Source organism: Podarcis liolepis, assembly GCF_965112155.1.
Source record: "Podarcis liolepis genome assembly, chromosome: 1".
Classification (NCBI taxonomy): domain Eukaryota; kingdom Metazoa; phylum Chordata; class Lepidosauria; order Squamata; family Lacertidae; genus Podarcis; species Podarcis liolepis.
In genome coordinates, this window is record NC_139554.1 from 136,949,658 (window position 1) to 136,971,468 (window position 21,811).

At 41.4% G+C, this 21,811-nt stretch overlaps 1 protein-coding gene across 3 annotated transcripts in view; it reads right to left on the bottom strand.

The window, feature by feature from the left end:
- SPAG16 (sperm associated antigen 16) overlaps positions 1 to 21,811 on the bottom strand; it is a 393,527-nt gene that overhangs the window by 228,352 nt on the left and 143,364 nt on the right. The window lies entirely within an intron of this gene.

Here is a 21,811-nt window from a genome sequence, read left to right on the forward strand (position 1 = left end):
GTAATTTGTAATAACTTCCTTTACTCTTTATCCCCTTTCCCTTCTTAAATTGATATTTTCCTATGTAAAGAAGATTAAAAATAGATAATTCATTTCTCTGAATCCAAGTAAAAATGGCACAAGTCCTTTTTTCAGCTTGCGCACATCCCACTCTCTTCAATAAGCCAGTGTGTGTATGGAACATTATCTTCTCCCTGTCTTTCTTTAGACTTCCTTTTAAACACCTTTTAGAAAAAGAAAAAGCCACAACTATTTTCTCAAAGTGCCTTTGTAATAATCTGTAGCAACTGGTTGGTAAAAATAACATGTATAGTATATCAGAGAAAATAAGCTCTTGCCACTAGAATGTAACCCACAATGCAGAATTCATAGGGTGTCCCCCCTCTGCCTTAATTACAGGGCTCCTACAAAATGCGAAAGCTGCTCAAGAGTCGTACAACCAGAAGTGAATACCATTTAATTAGCAGCTGGGTTGGTGACACAAGTATGGTCGGGCTGCCACTTGCAAAAGGGAATCACATTCATTCCTCAAAGGGTGCCATATGTGTAACATTAATTAGGTGCCCTTGCTTTTCTTTCAGCAGCTCAGCAATGTAAAAAAGTTTTGCTTTCTTTTTGTTCACGGGATCTAATTATTTCCAGTACAGAAGCCCCTGTAAACTCAAGTGAAAGTACTTTAGGAGGCCATGGCACATGTGATGTCAGCATTCTCTCCCCCCCCCCCAACTGCAGAAGGACTTCGTCCTAACATAAAGCGGCAATGCAGAGGCTGTCATAGTCATTTTCATCTGATGCATTTATATGCCCATTGCATTATTTGGAATTATTTAACTCTCCTTAAAAACAGGGGTGGCTAACCTGCAGCCCTCCACTTGTTGTTGGACTCCAACTCCCATGAATCCTGGGCAGCCTGGCCAACAGTCAGATACATGGCAGGAGTCAGAGCCCACCAAGAGCTGGAGGGAGACAGGTTAGCCTCACTGCTTTAGAAGATGGATAGAATAGCTTATTACAGTGGCCAATGTGGATGCGGTTTTGTTTACAAAGCTAGGACTAGCTTCAGTTTATGCTACAATTCAAGATACAGTGGTGCCCCGCAAGACGAATGCCTCGCAAGACAAAAAACTCGCTAGACGAAAGGTTTTTTCGTTCGCGATTTGCCTCGCAAGACGAATTCCCCTATGGGCTTGCTTCGCAAGACGAAAACGTCTTGCGACTTTGTTAAACCGTTTAAACCGTGCTTCGCAAGACGAAAAATTCGCTAGACGGCAAAAATTGCGGAACGAATTAATTTCGTCTTGCGGGGCACCACTGTACATTATCAACTCTGAAGCATAGATATACCAATAACTGAAACCGCTTCCACCTCCAAATTGAAAATCACTGTCATTGGGCTCAAGTAACACCCAAGCGGCGCCACCAGATTCAATGGAATTGTCTTCATGGGTAACATATGTCTAAGCTATCTGTGAATGAGAAATATCCAACATTTCAGCAGAATGGGCCACTGAGAGAGACTGCATAAAGGTCTATTCAGACAGAATTGTGTGATCCTAATGAGATGTTTAAGCCTCACCAAAAACGTGCTTCTACAACCGTGATTCCCCGCTCCACATGTACTTTGACACTGAACATCTACACATCTACACTGGGCACCTGAGTGTTTGGATGGAACAGAAGCTAGAGATGCTCAATATACATAATCAGTGATGAAGTCATGATAAACAGGCTGTGGCATCAGTTGCCTAGATCTCATCCCACCAAAGGCTTCTGTGTCTTTAAATTATTGTAACCATGAATAAGCTTCACATCTGGTCGGGAAACAACTTGATAAACTTATCGCTGCCTCCAAGTTATTAAAGGAATAAGAGAAAATAAAGGAAAACATTTCCTGAATCACACAAATTTCACATTTCCCCCCGTGACTCCCCATTATTTTTCTCAGGAAGACAAGCAAAAAAAAAGCACCTCCATCAGGGGTTTTCCCTGATGTCTACGACCAATACTAAAAGCAGACTTCACCACCTTTAAATGGGTCTTAAAGTCCCACCTTTTTATTGCTGCTTTTAGTGGCTAGTTTGTGCTGGAATTTTTTTGATGGATATTTTATACTGATTTTAGTAATATTTGAAATGTAGTGAGATCTGGTTTTATATTATTATAAAATCGAATTATGATTTGATGTGCATTGACCTGTCTTGAGTATCACACCAAGCGAAACCAGAAGCACTAATCTGTAGAATTCAGAAGTTTAGTCTCATTGTCCCAAGAGAGGCTGAATTTTTTCCTGTTTCATGATTTTGCACTGAAATATATAATTAGACTTTGGTACTTTGTGGTGGTTGTGCAGCATATTGTGACCAATTATCGTTCTACAATTTGCTGCTGAAGGTAAGGGTATTGTCAGGGAACTGCCATCGGAGCTAGAGGCGGAGGGAAGGCTCCAGAGGGATGCCGGAGAGGGTCCCAGTAGGGAGAGAGGCAACCCATCTGCTGGGGAAGGAAATCAGCGTAACACCAGTGGAGAAGGGGGGCAGATGGGGGGATCGGAGAGGAGGCTCCAAGACTCCTTGCCTTCCGCGCAGGGAGAGTAGGAGGAGACTTGGCGTCAAACAACTTTTATGCTGGAAAAGGTTCAAGAAACGCCCACTGACGGATTCTGCCAGCGACTGAGACAGTCACGATGCTGGAGGCTGTTCAGTCAGAAAGGGTTTAACCAGGTAACCTCGCCAGCAGTGGCGGCAACTTACACACGAGCAACCCCTAAATCCATTACAGGTATCTATTAGCTTCCAGTTTAAAAAGCATAACAACTTATATTTTGTCTGCTTTCAACAATGGTTACCTCAGCGGTTATTAATAACATTCATCAGGTTCTGCTGGAATATATATATTTTAAATAGAACTGGAGTGTTCAAATGTGAAACAAAACAGACATATTGTGAGCTAAATTACAATGATTATTTGACTTGCTAATAATTTTTATTGTGTAACCTTTGGCACTTTTCAATGTATATGTTTCCTGAGAGCACAGAAATATTAAACTGTCTTCTTTTTCAATAAAAGGAAAACAGCTGTTCCCAAATGCAATTTTAGCTTGACCAACTTGAAACAAGGCAGTTTCTATCTCTAGCTTGTTTGAGATTAACATTCATCATTATTGTTAGCAATTCCCAGGTTTCTCTTGCATGGCAGCTTTTTCACAGATGGCTAGAAGCACTGCTGCGTTCTGTACACACTTAGAAAGAATGTGACACAAAACTTGTCACTTGGCAAGTTCTGCTAAATTACAAAGGTTTATACAAGGTATTTCCAAATTGATTAAAAAATACAGCATTGACCTGCCAATTCAAATTCCTAAATTAATATGAAAATTTAAGGCATTACCCTTCTCAAGGTCACAATTAGAATTGGAAAAAGATATATCACTTCCTATTTTCAATATATGGGGCCCTGATCCTGCGTATATGCATTTAATGGCCTATGTTGCTTCTATGCACGTACACACACACACACACACACACACACACACACACCTATGCATTATGAGATTAGAAGTGGGCATCAGATGTGTGTGACATCTCCCCTTTCCTTCCTGTCCCTACTTCATACTCTATGAGCAGAAGTCCAAACTGCAATAAACCTTAATTTGGATACTTGACCGAAAACTTGTAGTAAAAGTTTGAACTATGGATTGACAAAGGATTTATAAAAATAGTTATGAAAGAGATGCAGAGGGGGGAATCATTACATTAAGATCCACAATGCGGGGAGGGGGGTGTCAAAATGGATTATATGTTTTTTAATTCATTTGTTTACGTAAAATGAAAAATGCAAAAATAACATTTATAAAAAGGAAGTATTTTGATAGCAATGATATAAAAGATCCATGGTCAGGGTAAGATAGGTGCAAACAGTCTTCCTTTGCTGCCTGGCCTTGCCACTAGGACAGGCTGGAAGAAGAAGATGGGGCTGTTAGCCATTCAGTTCAAACAAACATTGGTTGCAGAGCCTGGTTTGGATCAAAACAGTCACAATCTCCAGCTCAGACATAAGCCAGGGATTATTGTTTCTCCCATATGCGTAGCAGGAGCAAATTGCCCCTGTTCAGAGTGTTAGCTATGGTTTACTGGGTTACTGGTTTACTGGGTCAGAGTCTGAAGTGGGTTGAGTGACTGGACTTCCGTTCAAGAACTAATGTTCCCTTCAGCACACAGAACTGGTTGGGCAGCGCACTGGCTCTCTTCCTTGTCCAGGAAGGTTTAATCAATTATAAGGAAAGAGTAATATGAAAGAAGGGTTTCAAATCTCAGCAAGCAGAACAGGACTGGCACATCCTATAATTAACAATGCCTTTATGAATGGATGGGTTTCATTTCAGCTTGAAACATTTCTGCCTTCATTTAAATCAAATTTTGGTGATGAAATAATGTTTTTTTGCTTTTATTCAGTTGGAGGTTTGACATTTTACAGATCTGAAAACTGTTGTGTATGATATCATCGAAAACATTTCTTTTAAGGTCAAAGAATTACAGTTTTCTGACATTTACAGTGATAATAAATTCTGTATTTCTAGCCATTAGGTAACAAGGGGTTTCAACTACCTCATAAATCGCCTAATGATTTGACATTGCCCATATTGCACTGATTCAACCGGACTCTCATACTGCATGTGCATTTCTCCTGTGTGCTATTATTTCTGACAATGCCTATTCACACCACCCATACAGATGCTACTTGTGTGATGAACATATTTACCAATAGCCTTGTCTCCTTTGTTCTATGTTATATTTTTATTACACTTATTTAAAATATTTAAATCCCACTCATTCACAATGTTCAAAGCAGCATCCAACAAAATTTCAAATCACATTAAAATGGCAATAAACAAATTGCACTACAGACACTTCTAAGAACCTTTCATTTCTGCTGAAACGGAACATTGTCGTGTTACCTGCTGCTGCCCAGCCACAAAAGACCTCAGAGGCAGGAGAGGCCAGCCAACCAGCCAAGTCTCAGGGGGCCTGGAGGCAGAGTCCATACACAAGGTTTAGTCAAGTCCTGAGGTCAGGGGTATTTCAGTTCACATAGTAAGACGGTCTGAGGGTCAAGAAAGCTGAAAGTCCAAGGTCATGAGAAGCAAGAAGCAGCCAGGTCTGGTCAGGAACGACAAATGTTGTTTCCACCAACTGGCTGAGGCTGGAAACCCTGCTTAAGAAAGCTGGAGGCAGCTGGTTCTCATCCAGAGCAAGAAGGCTGATCAGAGGGAGTCACTTCAGGCTCAGCAGGTGAAGGCGACTCCTGGCCCATGACACAGGAGTCCACAAGTTACTATATATGCATGTACAGTGGTACCTCTGGATACGAACAGGATCCGTTCCAGAGCTCCGTTCACATCCTGAGTAGAACGTAACACGCGACTGCGCGTCTGCGCAGGTCGTGTTTCACCACTTCCGCGCATGCACGTGACATCATTTTGAGCGTCTGCACATGCGCGAGTAGCGAAACCCGGAAGTAATGTGCTCTGTTACTTCCGGGTCGCCGTGGAGCGCAACCCGAAAATACTTAACCTGAAGCTACTTCAACCTAAGGTATGACTGTATACATATTGTATTTTCTTCATCCTTATGGGAAATATGTAGATCCAGTTGACATTCTGAAATTTCTTTTATTACTATATTTCTTTTTGAAAAAACTGTGTCCACCAAAAATATAAATATGTGCCTCTTTGTTACATTTGTTTCCAGGTTTCACTAGAACGCCACTCAGACTATCCAAAGTAAAAAGCGCAAAAATTCATTACCCTGAAATCACTTACTTTTCTTATGTTATTTATTAAAATATTTATAGTCCCCTTCTCAAAGTTTCCTGTAGCAACTATATATATTTTAAATGGACAACTTAAACTGTAATCCTATACTCACTTACCTGGAAGTACCATTGTACTTAGTGGGGCTTACTTCTGATTGCAGTGTTAAAAAAAATATATGCATGGGGGCAACAAACCAGATAGCAGACCAAGGATAATAACAACAACAACAACAACAACAACAACAACAACAACAACAACAACAACAACAATAATAATAATAATTTATTTGTACCCCGCCTATCTGGCTGGGTTTCCCCAGCCACTCTGGGCAGCTTCCAACAAAGACCAAAAATACACTAAAATGTCACACATTAAAAACTTCCCTGAACAGGGCTGCCTTCAGATGTCTTCTGAATGTCAGGTAGTTGTTTATCTCTTTGACATCTGGTGGGAGGGAGTTCCATAGGGCGGGTGCCACTACCGAGAAGGCCCTCTGCCTGGTTCCCTGTAACTTTGCTTCTCGCAATGAGGGAACCGCCAGAAGGCCCTCAGATAGCATGAGATACATTATTCTAATAGTGTTTTCCATTTTAGGTTCCTTATATGCCCACATCCATCCCCACGCGTGTAAAGCTTTCATTCTGGTAAGTTGTTCACTTTATTTATTTGAAGACAATTTTGTATTTGCAGATACTCAAACCATTGTCATTTAGCTTTGTTTGCTTTTTTGTAGCAGTATACAAATAGCAGTAATAATACATGTACCTACTATACTCAAGATGCACCTGTCAAGAGACCTGAGGCTCAGGGCTGAAGCTGCCAGTGCTGATCTTTGACAAATGTGAAAATCTCTCTCTCTCTCTCTCTCTCTCTCTCTGTGTGTCTCTCTCATACACACACCCACCCCCTTATGATAAATGTTTTATTAGAACTTGAGTTATAAATAGAAATAACCTTCACAGAATATTACAATATTAACCTCTGGTATATTAAAGTAAATAAAATTGGCCCGAAACGTATGACACTGGCTCTGACTAAGATCTTTGCTCCATCTGGCCCAGGGCCACATGGCAGTGGTACTTCAGAGACTCAAGCAGAGGACTTTGCCAGCTCTTCTTCCTGATGCCAGGGACAGAAGTTTCTGTATGCAAAGCAGAGGAGCATCACTGAGCTATGGAAATCTTCACACAAGTAGGGATTTGGAAGGGTCCCTGACCGAATGCAGAAAAAAGACAAAAGACTGGGCGAACACCATTCTGCCATGAGAGAATAGAACAAGTCTGTTGAACCTCATCCTCCCCCTGCCCAAAAGTGAAGAAACCTTCCACCAGTCAGGTGAAGGGAAATGCAGAGGTGGTAACAAATGCAGGTACTGTGTTCCCCCCAACCTTCTCGCCAAAGTCTAGCAATGGGGCAGGCCCCACGATCCCTGGCCTGAAATGACCCATTCTTACTAGGAAGACTTCCTAGAAAAAGAGGGGGGTCTGACATATGCATGCAGATGCTCTCCTCAGACTCTCAGACTGTGTATCCTGGAACAAAGTGATAGGGATTCAGCAGCAGAGCACATTGTGCACTGAGAGATGTGCAACACACACACACACACACACACACACACAGTACAGGTTCTGTGATGCTGCTGTCATGCTAGTTCTTGGCTGTGGGGATACAAATTTAAATCACTAATTAAATATTTGAACAACACAGAAATGCTAGGAAAAGAATACATACATCACCTGCCCTATCAGAAAAATAAAACAGTCTATAATACCTAATGGCATACCAAAATGTTACAAACTTCAAATCTGTATACTCTGGAAAAAAATAGTTTTAATTTAGATGTGGTGCAGAAATGTGGTTAAGAAAGGGATATTCATGAATAGAAATATCACCCAGATGAATGCACTAATAATTAAATAAAATGTATGTGAATACTCCTTTTACTGGCACAGCTATGTATAAACTAAACTAATTTAAGATGTGCCCCATTAGTCTTCTTACCATGTGAAGTAATATTTATTTATTTATTTTGCTAACATTAGTCTGTGCATTGCATTATTCTACAATTACCATGCTGATGATATTTTTCTATGACAAATAGACTGTGATCCTCTCTTTAAAATAAAAAAGGCAAGCATTAAAAAATAACTTTCATTATACACTTCAGTAAGGGAAGTAGACAAGAAATGCGGAGATGAAGGTTTACATTTTTAGTTTTAAATAGCCACCCACTCAGATAAAGTTATATCAAGAAACTATAGGGGGATGTTAGAACATTAGCTCTAATTGAAAAATGAACTAGAAGGATGTTCAGACTCAGCTACGTGAAAGCATCATACTTTTTCTTTCATTCTTTCCTGTGTAACCTTATCATTATGCACTTGACATCCATCTAAGCAGGGCAGATTTCAACAAATAATGGACACAGAATGTGTAGGCAGTCTGCCATCAAGTTCCACCTTGTCCCCCAGAATATTTAATATATATATATGAAACCACTAGGAGGGATTGGGAATGCAATGTCTCTAATATAACTATAAAAATTTGGGAATGCAATGTCTCTAATATAACTATAAAAACAAATAAGTGAGTGAGTGAATCCTGCCTCTCTCTCTCTCTCTCTCTCTCTCCATTCCCCATGAATCAGGAAAGGCTGCGCAAGTACTGAGCCAGGTGGGCCAGATGAAGGCCAATAAACTACGGCTGGTCCTGATAAGATGGTATGTATGTGTGTATGGAAACCAGGGAGGCAGCCTAGCCCTTCCCCTGAGAGAACAGGCTCATGGTCTGGGGTGTGCCATTGGAGGCCCAGGTGGCCTCCCTGGAGAGGAGTGCCAGGATAACATGATGCAGCAGTTATCACGTCACGCTAGGATCAGGGAGAACAAGGTCCAAGCCCCTGCTCAGGCATAAGCTCATGGGGTGACCTTAGGACAGTTACTATCTCTCACCCGAACACACCTTGGAGTGCTGTGGTAAAATATCAAAGGATGGGGGAGGCCAGGTGGGATAAAACATACTAGCAGAAGCAGTAACATTAAGATTTACACACATACAGTTCTGCGAATTCCTGCTCAAATATGCTGCTTGACATCTATTGTTCAATAGCTTCCAGTGACATATTCTATTCCCGCCCCCCTGGACAAAGCTGAGCAGGAAGAGCGAACCCCACTAACCTCCCAACTCATTTTAGTACTCCTGCAGAATACAAAGAAAAGAAAATGAACAATAAAACATCTTGGGTTTTCTACTCCTTTAGATTGATCCCAGGAGAAAACAACAACAAAATCCATTTTTGCACTCAAGCATCTGATGTTGCCAGTTTTAGATTACAGGCTTTTTATAGCTCATTTCTGACTGAAGAGGTTGAGCACCACAACATCTCTTTCTTAGAATACACAAATACTGTCATTTCCAGCTGTTATTGTGCTCAACTAGCTATAGATTCTAAACAAACACACCCCAGCCTCCTATATTTTAACAGGACATTCTCTTTGTTAAAACCTCCTCTTGTCAGTAGCTGTAACCTTGGTGTTATATACTATCAAGAAAGTAAACATTACCTCAAAGCTTTCTGTAAAAAATGTGATTGCATTGTACCTCAGGAAAGGAATACTGTGGGCATTAAAAATATATAACATACATGAATCTAAAAAGTACTGAAACTAACATGCATAAATATTTTATTCTTTCCCAACTTTTGCCCTATTTGGGAATTAATACTCTCATTTTCATAGCATGGGAGCCAGGAATGGGGGTGCACCGTGCCTAGTGTGAAATGCGCAAGGTCTGTAGCAACTGGGAATGGGAAATTTATTTTGATCTGCATTTTAGAGAAAAACCATACCTGATTCACCCTTCCTGGTCCAATCATTGTCTCCCTTTACTGCTCTCATTCCCACTTCCTAACCCCCTACCAAAGTCTCACCTACCAAGTCATCTCAGCATTGCCCTAAATCAGAACTGTATGATGGAGTCAGTTGCCACTCCAGGAAAATCCTGCCTGCACCCCACAATCCCTGCTTCAGTGCCTTACAGCTTATTAAATCCTAAAAAGGTAAAGGACCCCTGGAAGTTAAGTCCAGTCACAGATGTCTCTGAGGTTGCGGCGCGCATCTTGCTTTATTGGCCGAGGGAGCCGACGTTTGTCCACAGACAGTTTCTCTGGGCCATGAGCCGCTTCTGGCGAAACCAGAAAAGCGCATGGAAACACCATTTACCTTTCCGCCAGAGTGGCACCTATTTATCTACTTGCAGTTTTGGGTGTGCTTTTGAACTGCTAGGTGGGCAGGAGCAGGGACCGAGCAATGGATACTCACCTCGTAGCAGGAATTCGAACCGCCAACCTTCTGATTGGCAAGTCCTAGGCTCAGTGGTTTAGCCCACAGCACCACTTATTAAATCCAATTTATTAAACCCTAGAACTGCTAGCTGGCTGAACCATGAACAAGAGCACTGTTAGAAATGAGGGTACACAGCAAAAATTGCTTCCCCTTACAGTTGCGGCCTGGCATGGCCCCTTGGGGAGGGGCAGTCACCTCCTCCTTCAGAGCTGGCCACTTTGCTTTGGCCTCTGGCCGGCCACAGAGGATGATGAGATAGCCTGCAAAAATTTAAATCAAAATTGGCCAATGAAGACCTTTGGGGTGGGGTGCTTTGGCAGTGGACCAGAGGGCTCAAGACTTCACTCCAGTCTGACACCAAGGGGATTTAAGCTGGTCACGCTGAGTGCCAGCAGTATTGCATTCAGAAGATTTTGCTATGGAGAAAATCATCGTTTTTGGAGCCGGGAACAAATTGGGCCGTTTGAGGGTTTTGCCTTCCTCATAGCAATTGTCACAACTTTCAGCAGATAAGGCATTGGATTGAATCTTTAGTCTATTCTGGCACGGGGGGGGGGGGGAGGGGAGACGGACAGGTGAGATGGTGCATCATCTGCCTTGAGCAGATGCGGTATCTCAGGGTACCTTTAAGAAGAAGATTCTGTCCAGAAGCCAAAATGGGGAGCAAATGGGCCATACAACCTCCAAAGGCGGCGGGGGGGGGGGCGGACACAGCTTAGTTGACCTGCGTTTTGAGGTGACCCTTAACCCAAGCCTGACCCTGTCCAACATCAGCCTGCAGGCAGGAGGCTAATTCAGGATACATGCCCAATGCCTAAGCCAAAGCCTACCGGCATTTGTAATAATAAAAAAGTTGTGGTCATTTTCAATTCCAGAACGTTTTTACTTCTGTTCTGCTGCCACTTCCTCCTTTCCTGTCCCTCAGGGCACACTGCACACGGGCCCACAACATTTCTCTTTCTTTCTTTCTTTCTTTCTTTCTTCATATCCTACTTGTTTCGATAAAGATTTGAAAGTGGGCCCAATGCAGCACTGTTTTAGGAATGATGATAAATCTATGAACCAGATCAAAATGACTGCAGGGAGAAGGAAAATAAATGCTAGCATAATTCCACAAATTCCATGCAGTGCTATAATAGTAAGGCTCTATAGCCGTTTGTTTGCTTTATTTGTGCCAAAGGCCAAAGAAAGCTCTTAGGCAATTCATTAATTTTAAACACAATCAATTAAACTCTACTTTTTGAGACAGAATCATAGACTCATACAGTTAGAAGGTACCACAAGGGTCATCTAGACACCCCCTGCAATGCAGAAATCTTTTTGCCCAATGTGAGGTTCAAACCAACAAACCTGAAATTAAGAGTCTCATGCTCCACTAACTGAGCAATGCCTTCACCCATAAATATTTCCGCAGAACACACCCAAAGAAAAGTTTCGTTTCAATTTTCTTGAGCTCAGTCGTGACGTGCAAGATCTCTTCCATGAGCAGAAAGCATTTTTCACATGCAGAAAAATACTTCTGACTCACCCACTCTGGTATTTGTACATTTAATGGCTTATAAACAATGAATTCATTAATGTTTATTAATATAAGAAACTATAATCTATTTAAAATGTTCTATTTATCATTCTGAGATTTGTATTCTATTCTGAAATTTATAATATTATATGCTATAATATTAATTATAGGTTAATGAAGCAATGCTAAGAGAGAGAGTGTGTGTAGAATGAACTTTAGCAAATAAAAATTTAAAAAGTGGAGGAAGATATCTTTAACCCATTAATATTAATGGGCTTCAGCATTAGTAATGTGGTGCTGTATTATGGTCAAACGATATTGATAATTATGGGTGATAGTCAACTAAGCTTCACGCAGTGTTGGCCCACAAAAATGAATGAACATGAGTAAGTTAGGCCATTAATTTCAGTAGGTCTAGTTTTAGTAAAACTTAATTGAATACTACTTTATGATAATAGGCATTCATAATAAACACACTACAGAGAAGTTTTTGATATCAATTCTCAGCACCCCTTACAAAATCTACTCAGAGCAGAGCCACTGAAGTTAATGGGCATGACTAACTTAGGCTGATTTATTTCAATGGGTCTTTGCTGAGTGCAGCTTAGCTGCCTACACCCCCCTGTAAATTAGAGCAGTGTTATTATCTCCACAATGAATATGGTGAGGCTGAGAGATTAAGGCTTGCTTAAGGAGTGTGTGCATAGATGAAGCATGATTTGAACTGGCAACATCCTAGCTCACATTTCAGTCATATTTGCCCAAATCAGTGTGAGGAGCAATAGGGAATAACATGTGGAATTACTTTCCTTTGCATAATAATTTTATTGCCAGTAGAAAGCAAAATCACTGTAGTTTATTTCAAAAGTAATTGCTTGACAGGGTTCAATTGTCATGAGCCCCACAGCACTGCTGGGCTTGGGCTGGCAGGCTCCGTTGCAGGAGGAAGAAACAGAAGGGCACTTCAATTGTGGGGGCCTAGGTTGGCAGAGAGGGCATATCTCCTTTCCACCCTGATTCCAGTCATTTCAGAAGGCAGATCTGGGGCGCCACCTCTCCCCTTCCCACAACTTTCCTGTGGAGCGGAGAGCCCCAGTGGAGGCTGGGGAGGGCCTTGATCAGCCCAGGGAGGAGGCTGAGTAGGGGGTGGCAGCAAGTGAACAGGAGAGGGCAGCCTTCTTGCCTCACCTCAGGTGCTGCCTTCACAGCAGAGCATGCATTTGCAATTCCAACATTTCAGCAAGGTGAGTGAGTCTCATGAGTCAACCATGTCTCATTTTTAAAAGCCTGGCGGGGAAGCCTTGGGAACTTGTCGGGATTTTATCACTTCCATCCAGTTCTTGCCCTGCTCTTGAACTCCTGAGCTCTAACGCCTGAGCCCTGGGACTTCTGATCAGCCTGTACCATTAGTTGCCTAAAGAAAGATCTCTTTCTTACTTACAAACAAGAGCCTTTTGCTTGCATTTTTGGTACTGCAACTTATATTAGTCAACGTAAGTTTAAAAATCCAACGAAATTGCTGAAAATACTGCAGGCGTTTTCATTTTAAATAAGCTATGCAAATAAAACTGCTGACAATTATATTGTAATTCACTTAACTTTATGTGAGATTTTTCTTTGCCTTTATACCACTTTGTAATAAATACAATGAGAAAAGCATGGTTCCTTACAGAGAAACATTACTGAGGCACTCTATTTAAATTAACTTAGTTTTTGTTAATAAAAATGTATATTTAGAGCTTTTATTTCTGTATGTAGAGCTCCTTATTAATTTATTGAATACAAATGCAAGTAGCAATTGCTAAGAGGATTCCCCGCCCCCTCAACGTATTTCCAAGAAAAGGAGAGTAGGAAAGAGGAACAGAGAATGAATATTTGGAGTCTGATATGTGAAAGCACCAGGCCAATATAGTTAATCTATTTCTATATCTTTCCTTTATAGGAAATGTGCTAATAAAAATAATATCCCCCTTTCCCCCAAAACAATAAGGACAAAAGAGAAATTAAATGAGTGTTGATCTGGTTGCAGTCCAGATTCAGTTTCCCTTAAACCTTTTGGTTACGGATGTTAGGAAATCAGTGGTAATACTAATCCATCTCTCTCCCCCCTCCCCCTCACTTAACATCCACATCACAAGTGAAGCATTTGCATTCTGCTTTTTCTGTTTAGAGAACATGATTATTCTTCAGGAAGAACAAGATTGGCTGCCAGTGGCCTGATATACAGATGGAATAACATACTTTCCCCCCTTTAAAAGGTCCATGTTTTGCTCACATAAACAGGTTAAAATATGTTCATCCTTTCATGTTCTGCTGGAAGAATAGAAGAGCTGTATATAAGCATTGCTCCATTTTTTTTTAATTCAAGGTATTGGTTTCCTTCCCTTTAGCGATAAAAGTAATCATTGACATCTTGTTATTTCAGATAAACTTTGCAAGCAAACAACATGTCAGACAGACTTCCCTTGTAGAAGTCTGCAGGGTAAAACAGATAATCAGAAGGAAAATCTTTGGAATGATGCTTATTTCAGTTTTGCATATTCTGAATACATATTCTGAATGCATATGTAGAAATCCCTGCTTGAGGAATTGATGAAAACTGTGTGGACGAGTTATAAAAGATTTAAATAAATATGTGAGCAAGTTCATCCAAACTGGAAGGAATATCAAGATGTTCAAATTCCTGCATATACAGGTATTCAGAAACAGAGTTCTTTTAAATGTCTGGAAGAGGTGGGATAATGAAGAGTGGAAGAACTCCATACAATACTTGTGAACAACTGTTTTGCTAAATCTGTTTCAGGGTCATGTTCAAAGTCCTCCATGTCACCTTTCATCATGTTCGAGAGAGTCCCTGAACCCTCTGCAGCAGTTTTTTTGGAGGTGGAGAGGCTGGCAGAGGGAAGGAAGAATTTATGGCTATTGCTTCCCTCCCTCTGCCCCTGGATCAAAGACCCTTCCATGAATGGAAAGACATCATTAGTTACGTCTTATTTGTTTTTGAAGCTTACGCTTCCTGTATCTTTAATCATTTTAGCAGAAAGAAGCCTTCTTGAGGCAAAGGACCTCTTACTGCTGGTACATTCCCTGATCATTTAAATAACTATTAATAGACTCAGAGTCTCTAACATTTCACAGAGGTAAATTGCACAACGTGGGGCGGCCATACGTCTGGAATTTCCTGGACACAGCCGGGATTCGGCCGTCGGAAACAGTGTCTGGGCGGAAATCGCAAAAATGTCTGGGAAAATCTGGATGTATGGCAACTCATGTCAGCGGTGTTTTTGGCGATTTTCCACTTTTTGAAATATGGCAACACTAGTATAATGATGATGAAAAGTGGATAGGACCAGAGTCCAGCAGGCTGGTGGTATGGCCTAGCGTGCAATAGCTTGAACAACACAATCAATAATGGGAGGTGTCCCATGGAGGGCTTACATAATGATGTTGTATCTTCAAAACAGATTAAAGCCCCAGCATCTGTCTCTTTAGAGATTAAACACAGAACCATTATTGAAAGGGTCGATGGCAGGGAGGGGGCAAGTGATGGGGTTGGCGGAATGGTGTGCGTGTGTGTGTGCGCGCGCCCTGAATTGCCCTCCCAATAACAGGACATAGGTATTATTGACAAAACGAGGAAATAAATATTTGACTATCACCTACCCCAAAGTATTCAGATTATTCAAATATAGCAACCTAAATCCAAACTTAAGTCAGGGTCCAGCCAAATTCAGAGTCCAGTGAGAGGGAGAAAAGCCCCCCTTGGTGACTCCAATCACACCAGAGTTCCTGCAAAGCTGCTGAATGAACCACAAGCCACGTGTGGGCTGGCAGCACTGATGTTCCGTTGGCGGCATGGAAGCACCACAAAATTGATGTTCCGTTGATGTTCCGTTGGCGGCATGGAAGCACCACAAAATTTCTGCCTCAGCCCTGTCTATTTATGTATATTCATTCATTTATTTAAAACAGCATTTATACCACCATCTCAAAAGGTATCAGGTGGTGCACAACAATATCATAGCACCCAACATTTCAGGAGGGCAAAGCAGCGCGCACACAAACACACCGTGCCCCCTGCCCCATCTCCGTGCTCCTTCTGCCCACCACCCACCCAATATTCCCGCAGCTGCTTCCCCCGCCCCCACCTCATAAACCCTCAGAGTGGCTGCCACTGAGAAGAGATGTGAATCCAGTTTGCTTCAGGGCTTGGTGGCAATCTGAGCTAATGTTAGCACTCTATTCATTATACCATACTGTGTGTGTTTGTACGTGTATGCTGTTTCCACTATTTTGCATGAAAGAGGAGATGTGTTGATTTTTGTAAAAAGAAAAAGAATGTGATCAACCTTTTTTTAAAAAAACCCTTCTCTCATATCTATGTTCTAAAATTCTTGGCTTTGTAGCCATTTTTAAATAGAAAAGGCATGCAAGTATATTTATTTATTCATTCACCCTGTGTATGAAATTTCAATGAAAAAGGAAATGGATTATTAGCTCCCTCGCTATTTCTTATGCTGAGGGCATGAGTTCAGCAAACAATGAGATGCACGGGGGGAGGAAAGCAAAACTGAGGAAAGTCTGTCTGAGGAAAACCTTTTATGCACTGACCTCCAGTAGTATCCTTTTAAAATCTCAAATTGGAGCCGCAACCATGGTTTCTTTTCTAGGTCAACAACCTTTTAGATTAAGCATTAAATGGGCCTTCTCATCTCTTTCACATCACAGATTTTTTCCAAGGCTTTGCTCTTCTAAATTACCATCCAGCTCTCAGTCTTTTTCAGACCGTTCCTTTGTGTCTCCATTTTCTGACTGCCAAACTACTGCAGGTCCTTTACTTTCTTTAATCTTGTTGTTAGTGCTGCCAGCCCACACGTATGCTGCTTCTTAGAATGTATGTGTCAAGCAAGAGAAGATGCTGGAGAGAATTTAGGAGCATATAGATATAATTGGTCTGAAAGGCTTACTTTATGCAGAATAGTTGAATTTTATACATAACAGGTAGAAGAGAAGTTAGCAGGACTAGATTAATTGCTTCATGTCCTTTTCCTAGACGTTGCAACAACAGGTTGTTATATACCCGGCTGAAAACAGAATCATGTATGAGTAGAGTAAATAATATGAAGACTGTGAACAGAATACATTTTGTAGTGGGGGGTAAGACACTTTTTGGCTAGCACTGAAACAGGGAAATAAGAAAATATGGTGTGCAAAAACTCATTTTTCTCCCATCTTACTTCTCCACCTCAAAATTAGGTGCAGTACAGTACTTCCGGGTTAGCGCCTCCGGCAATGGCGGATTTTCTCTGATCGGGAGGAATCCGCTCCGTGGAAATCAGGGTCTGGACCGCCACGGCAAGGCGGAGAACCACCAAAAACCACAGGCGGGAGAAGCCTGTGGACGTGGGATTCGGCTGGCACCTTTTGCGCCTCCCCTACTCGCGGGGAAACCCGGTTTCGGGGATCCGGAGCAACGTGGGGTGAGAGGCGCGGTGCTTCGAATCGACTGCTTCTTTCACGGAGTGAATCATAGAATCATAGAATCATAGAGTTGGAAGAGACCACAAGGGCCATCGAGTCCAACCCCCTGCCAAGCAGGAAACACCATCAGAGCACTCCTGACATATGGTTGTCAAGCCTCTGCTTAAAGACCTCCAAAGTAGGAGACTCCACCACACTCCTTGGCAGCAAATTCCACTGTCGAACAGCTCTTACTGTCAGGAAGTTCTTCCTAATGTTTAGGTGGAATCTTCTTTCTTGTAGTTTGGATCCATTGCTCCGTGTCCGCTTCTCTGGAGCAGCAGAAAACAACCTTTCTCCCTCCTCTATATGACATCCTTTTATATATTTGAACATGGCTATCATATCACCCCTTAACCTCCTCTTCTCCAGGCTAAACATGCCCAGCTCCCTTAGCCGTTCCTCATAAGGCATCGTTTCCAGGCCTTTGACCATTTTGGTTGCCCTCCTCTGGACACGTTCCAGTTTGTCAGTGTCCTTCTTGAACTGTGGTGCCCAGAACTGGACACAGTACTCCAGGTGTGGTCTGACCAGAGCAGAATACAGTGGCACTATTACTTCCCTTGATCTAGATGCTATACTCCTATTGATGCAGCCCAGAATTGCATTGGCTTTTTTAGCTGCCGCGTCACACTGTTGGCTCATGTCAAGTTTGTGGTCAACCAAGACTCCTAGATCCTTTTCACATGTACTGCTCTCAAGCCAGGTGTCACCCATCTTGTATTTGTGCCTCTCATTTTTTTTGCCCAAGTGCAATACTTTACATTTCTCCCTGTTAAAATTCATCTTGTTTGTTTTTGCCCAGTTCTCTAATCTGTCAAGGTCGTTTTGAAGTGTGATCCTGTCCTCTGGGGTGTTAGCCACCCCTCCCAGTTTGGTGTCATCTGCAAATTTGATCAGGATGCCCTTGAGTCCATCATCCAAGTCGTTGATAAAGATGTTGAATAAGACCGGGCCCAAGACAGAACCCTGTGGCACCCCACTAGTCACTCTTCTCCAGGATGAAGAGGAACCATTGATGAGCACCCTTTGGGTTCGGTCAGTCAGCCAGTTACAAATCCACTGAGTGGTAGCATAGTCAAGACCACATTTTACCAGCTTCTTTATAAGAATATCATGGGGCACCTTGTCAAAAGCCGCATTGCTGTTGCCAGAGAGCGCTGACTTTTTCCTGTGGACAATTGGACTCTAAACAACTACCCGTGAGTAGAACGGAAAATTGGATCTCTAAACTTCTTAATTTGGCATCAAAACAGGAAGGCTTCAAACAGGAAGTCCGCCTTCCTCTTTTGTAAATAGATTGAAGCAAAGACGTTGCAAGCTAAAGCCTGGAAAGTCTTTTGTAAAGGATTAAATCTCCATCGGTTAAAATTACTAAACCCCCCTTGGAAGCAGGAGAAGAGGGGGGAAATTCTAGATCGTTTAAGCCTGCAGGAGAGAGAGTGAAGAAAGATAAATCACCACCGTTTTGAACCTGGGAACGGGCTGCCAGTAAGATTGACGTTTTGGGAAAGTTCATTGACTGTGAATAAAACGTATGTTGACAGATTGTTAAATAAGAGAAATATATTGTTTCCACTGTTTCCTTTTGCACTTAAAAAGGAGCAAAAAAAGTAACTGAAAATCGAAACTAACTCTGTCGCTGGATCTGCGTTTAAAAGGATGGATACAAATAGAAATTGTTTCCCCTAGAGGGAGCTTTTGAAACTGTTGCAGGAGTGGAGCTGGGGAATTTTCCAGCTGCAGAGATTAAAGAGCATGAGAATCAGCGTCTGACCTTGGACAAGAATGTTGACAGAAGAAGCCTTAGTGATTGCATTTTGCAAGACAAGGGCCTTATTGGAACAGCTTCATGAGAAGATGGATGTGATGATTATTAAAATTGACAATTCGGGACAAAAAATGACTGAGTTGGGACAAAAAGGGAATACCTATACAGAAATTACTCAGGAATTGACCCAGGAATCTGTTTTGACATGGCAAGCTGTGGAGAAGACGAAGGAGAAAGTTGTTGTTGAACCTCAAATAATTCAAGTGGAGAGAGCCCCGGCCTCACAGAGGCAATTTGATGAACATATGCTGTTGCCCTTTATGATCGAATCTAGAGAAAGCCAGACTTGGTGGGATGGAGCCCTGCTTGGATTGGAGAAGGAAAGTTGGATAGATCCTCCTATGCAGGGATGCTCTGGCCTTTGGGATCTGGATTTGGGTCAGGGAGAGAGTGGCGCTCTGAAATATCTTTTGGACTTTAGTTCCGACTATGGAGAATGGGCTGACCTGTCGAGAAGGAATAAAGACATTGTTAGGTTGGAGTTTCCCCGAGATCTACTCCTCAGTGCCAAAGGAAGAAAATTAAGAACAAGATCAGCAGAAGATAAAGTAAAGTGCATGTATAAATATGAAGAAGATCTGCAGAAGGGACATGGAAGAGAGTTAAGAGCCTAGGACAGAAGGTCACCAGGTTGATGGACTATATGGTATTGATAGAAAGGACTGACAGAATCCGAGACCAGGGAGAAGAGACGGTGGAGGAAGATTGGGAAAAAAAGTTTAAAAAAATTTATTTAGAGAAATGTTGCAAAATTAATGAGTGATAGAAAAATGTTGGAATGAAATTATATGGCTTTAGTAGAAATGTTATAAGGAGTTAAGTATAAATAAGTTTTAGGGTTTTAATGGTAAGATAAGGTTAAAATAAATTAAGATAATTAAATGATAGAAAACAGTGAAAGATGGAAAGGATTTGCTGAAATAATTAATAACTAGAACACAAAAAGGGAGGTGTGAGGAGGTCGATGAAACAAGTTAATGAAAGATAAAGATATGGAAATAATGGATGTGTTTTTAACTGTTTTTGCTTTTGCTTTTGCTTTGATGTATTGTGTCTTTTGCTTTTTTATATGTATTGTAATGTATTGATTTGTACTGTTTATTTTTTCTCTTTCTTTTTTACTTTTTTCTTTAATTCTTAAACTTTTAATAAATATTATTTTTTAAAAAATAGGTGCAGTACAGAAAGCAAAACAATGCCAAACCTAGATACAGGAATATAGAGACAGGGACAGTGGCCATCAGACAATGGCTTTTCCCACCTGCCTTACCCCACCCTTCAGCCCAGACCAGGACTTCAGAACAGCAGAAGCAGCTGGGAAGAGAGAAGAGGAGTTCAGGAATATTTTTTGAAATAATTTTATAAGTTGTGTGTCTTTGTTTCTTAATTTAATAATTTTACATGTTTTTGTATGTTTTGTGGTATTTTATGAAATGTGACTTGTTATTTTTAATTATTATAGTTTAGTATTTCTTTATTGTAACTGATAAGTATAAACTATTATTATTTGCTGATATTTAATTCTACTGTTTACTATTAGGTTTTCTACTGGAATGTTGAATATTGCTTTATTTGATGTAAGTTGTTTAAAGTTATTGTGACTTTTTTGTATTGGATCAGATTGTTATTATTATTGTTTGACGTTTTATATGCAGATGACACAACCTTGATGGCAGAAAGTGAAGAGGAATTAAAGAACCTTTTAATGAGGGTGAAAGAGGAGAGCGCAAAATATGGTCTGAAGCTCAACATCAAAAAAACGAAGATCATGGCCACTGGGCCCATCACCTCCTGGCAAATAGATGGGGAAGAAATGGAGGTCGTGAGAGATTTTACTTTCTTGGGCTCCATGATCAGTGCAGATGGTGACAGCAGTCACGAAATTAAAAGACGCCTGCTCCTTGGGAGAAAGGTGATGGCAAACCTAGACAACATCTTAAAAAGCAGAGACATCACCTTGCCAACAAAGGTCCGTATAGTAAAAGCCATGGTTTTCCCAGTAGTGATGTATGGAAGTGAGAGCTGGACCATAAAGAAGGCTGATCGCCGAAGAATGGATGCTTTTGAATTATGGTGCTGGAGGAGACTCTTGAGAGTCCCATGGACTGCAAGAAGATCAAACCTCTCCATTCTGAAGGAAATCAGCCCTGAGCGCTCACTGGAAGGACAGATCGTGAAGCTGAGGCTCCAATACTTTGGCCACCTCATGAGAAGAGAAGACTCCCAGGAAAAGACCCTGATGTTGGGAAAGATGGAGGGCACAAGGAGAAGGGGACGACAGAGAATGAGATGGTTGGATGGTGTTCTTGAAGCTACTAGCATGAGTTTGATCAAACTGCGGGAGGCAGTGGAGGACAGAAGTGCCTGGCGTGCTCTGGTCCAAGGGGTCACGAAGAGTCGGACACGACTAAACGACTAAACAACAACAACATATATGTGTTGGAAGCCACCCTGAGTGGCTGGGGTGTAAATAAAATTATTACCGTTGTTGTTTAAATTTGTATAACCACCCTATAGCCATAGGTCTCAGGGTGGTTCACAATATAAAATTACAATATAAAAACAGAAAATACAGAATAAAAACAAAAATACAGTAAAGACAACACAAGAATCCCTCCTTCAACAACACATTTTAAAAGGGCATTGGATGTCAATTAGCCAAAGGCCTGGTGAAAGAGGAACGCTTTTGCCTGGCACCTAAAGGTATATGAAGGCACCACTTCTGACCTTAGCAAGCTTTGCCCATACCTGTTCCTTGTACTGAGTGCTTTAGGTAATCTGGAATG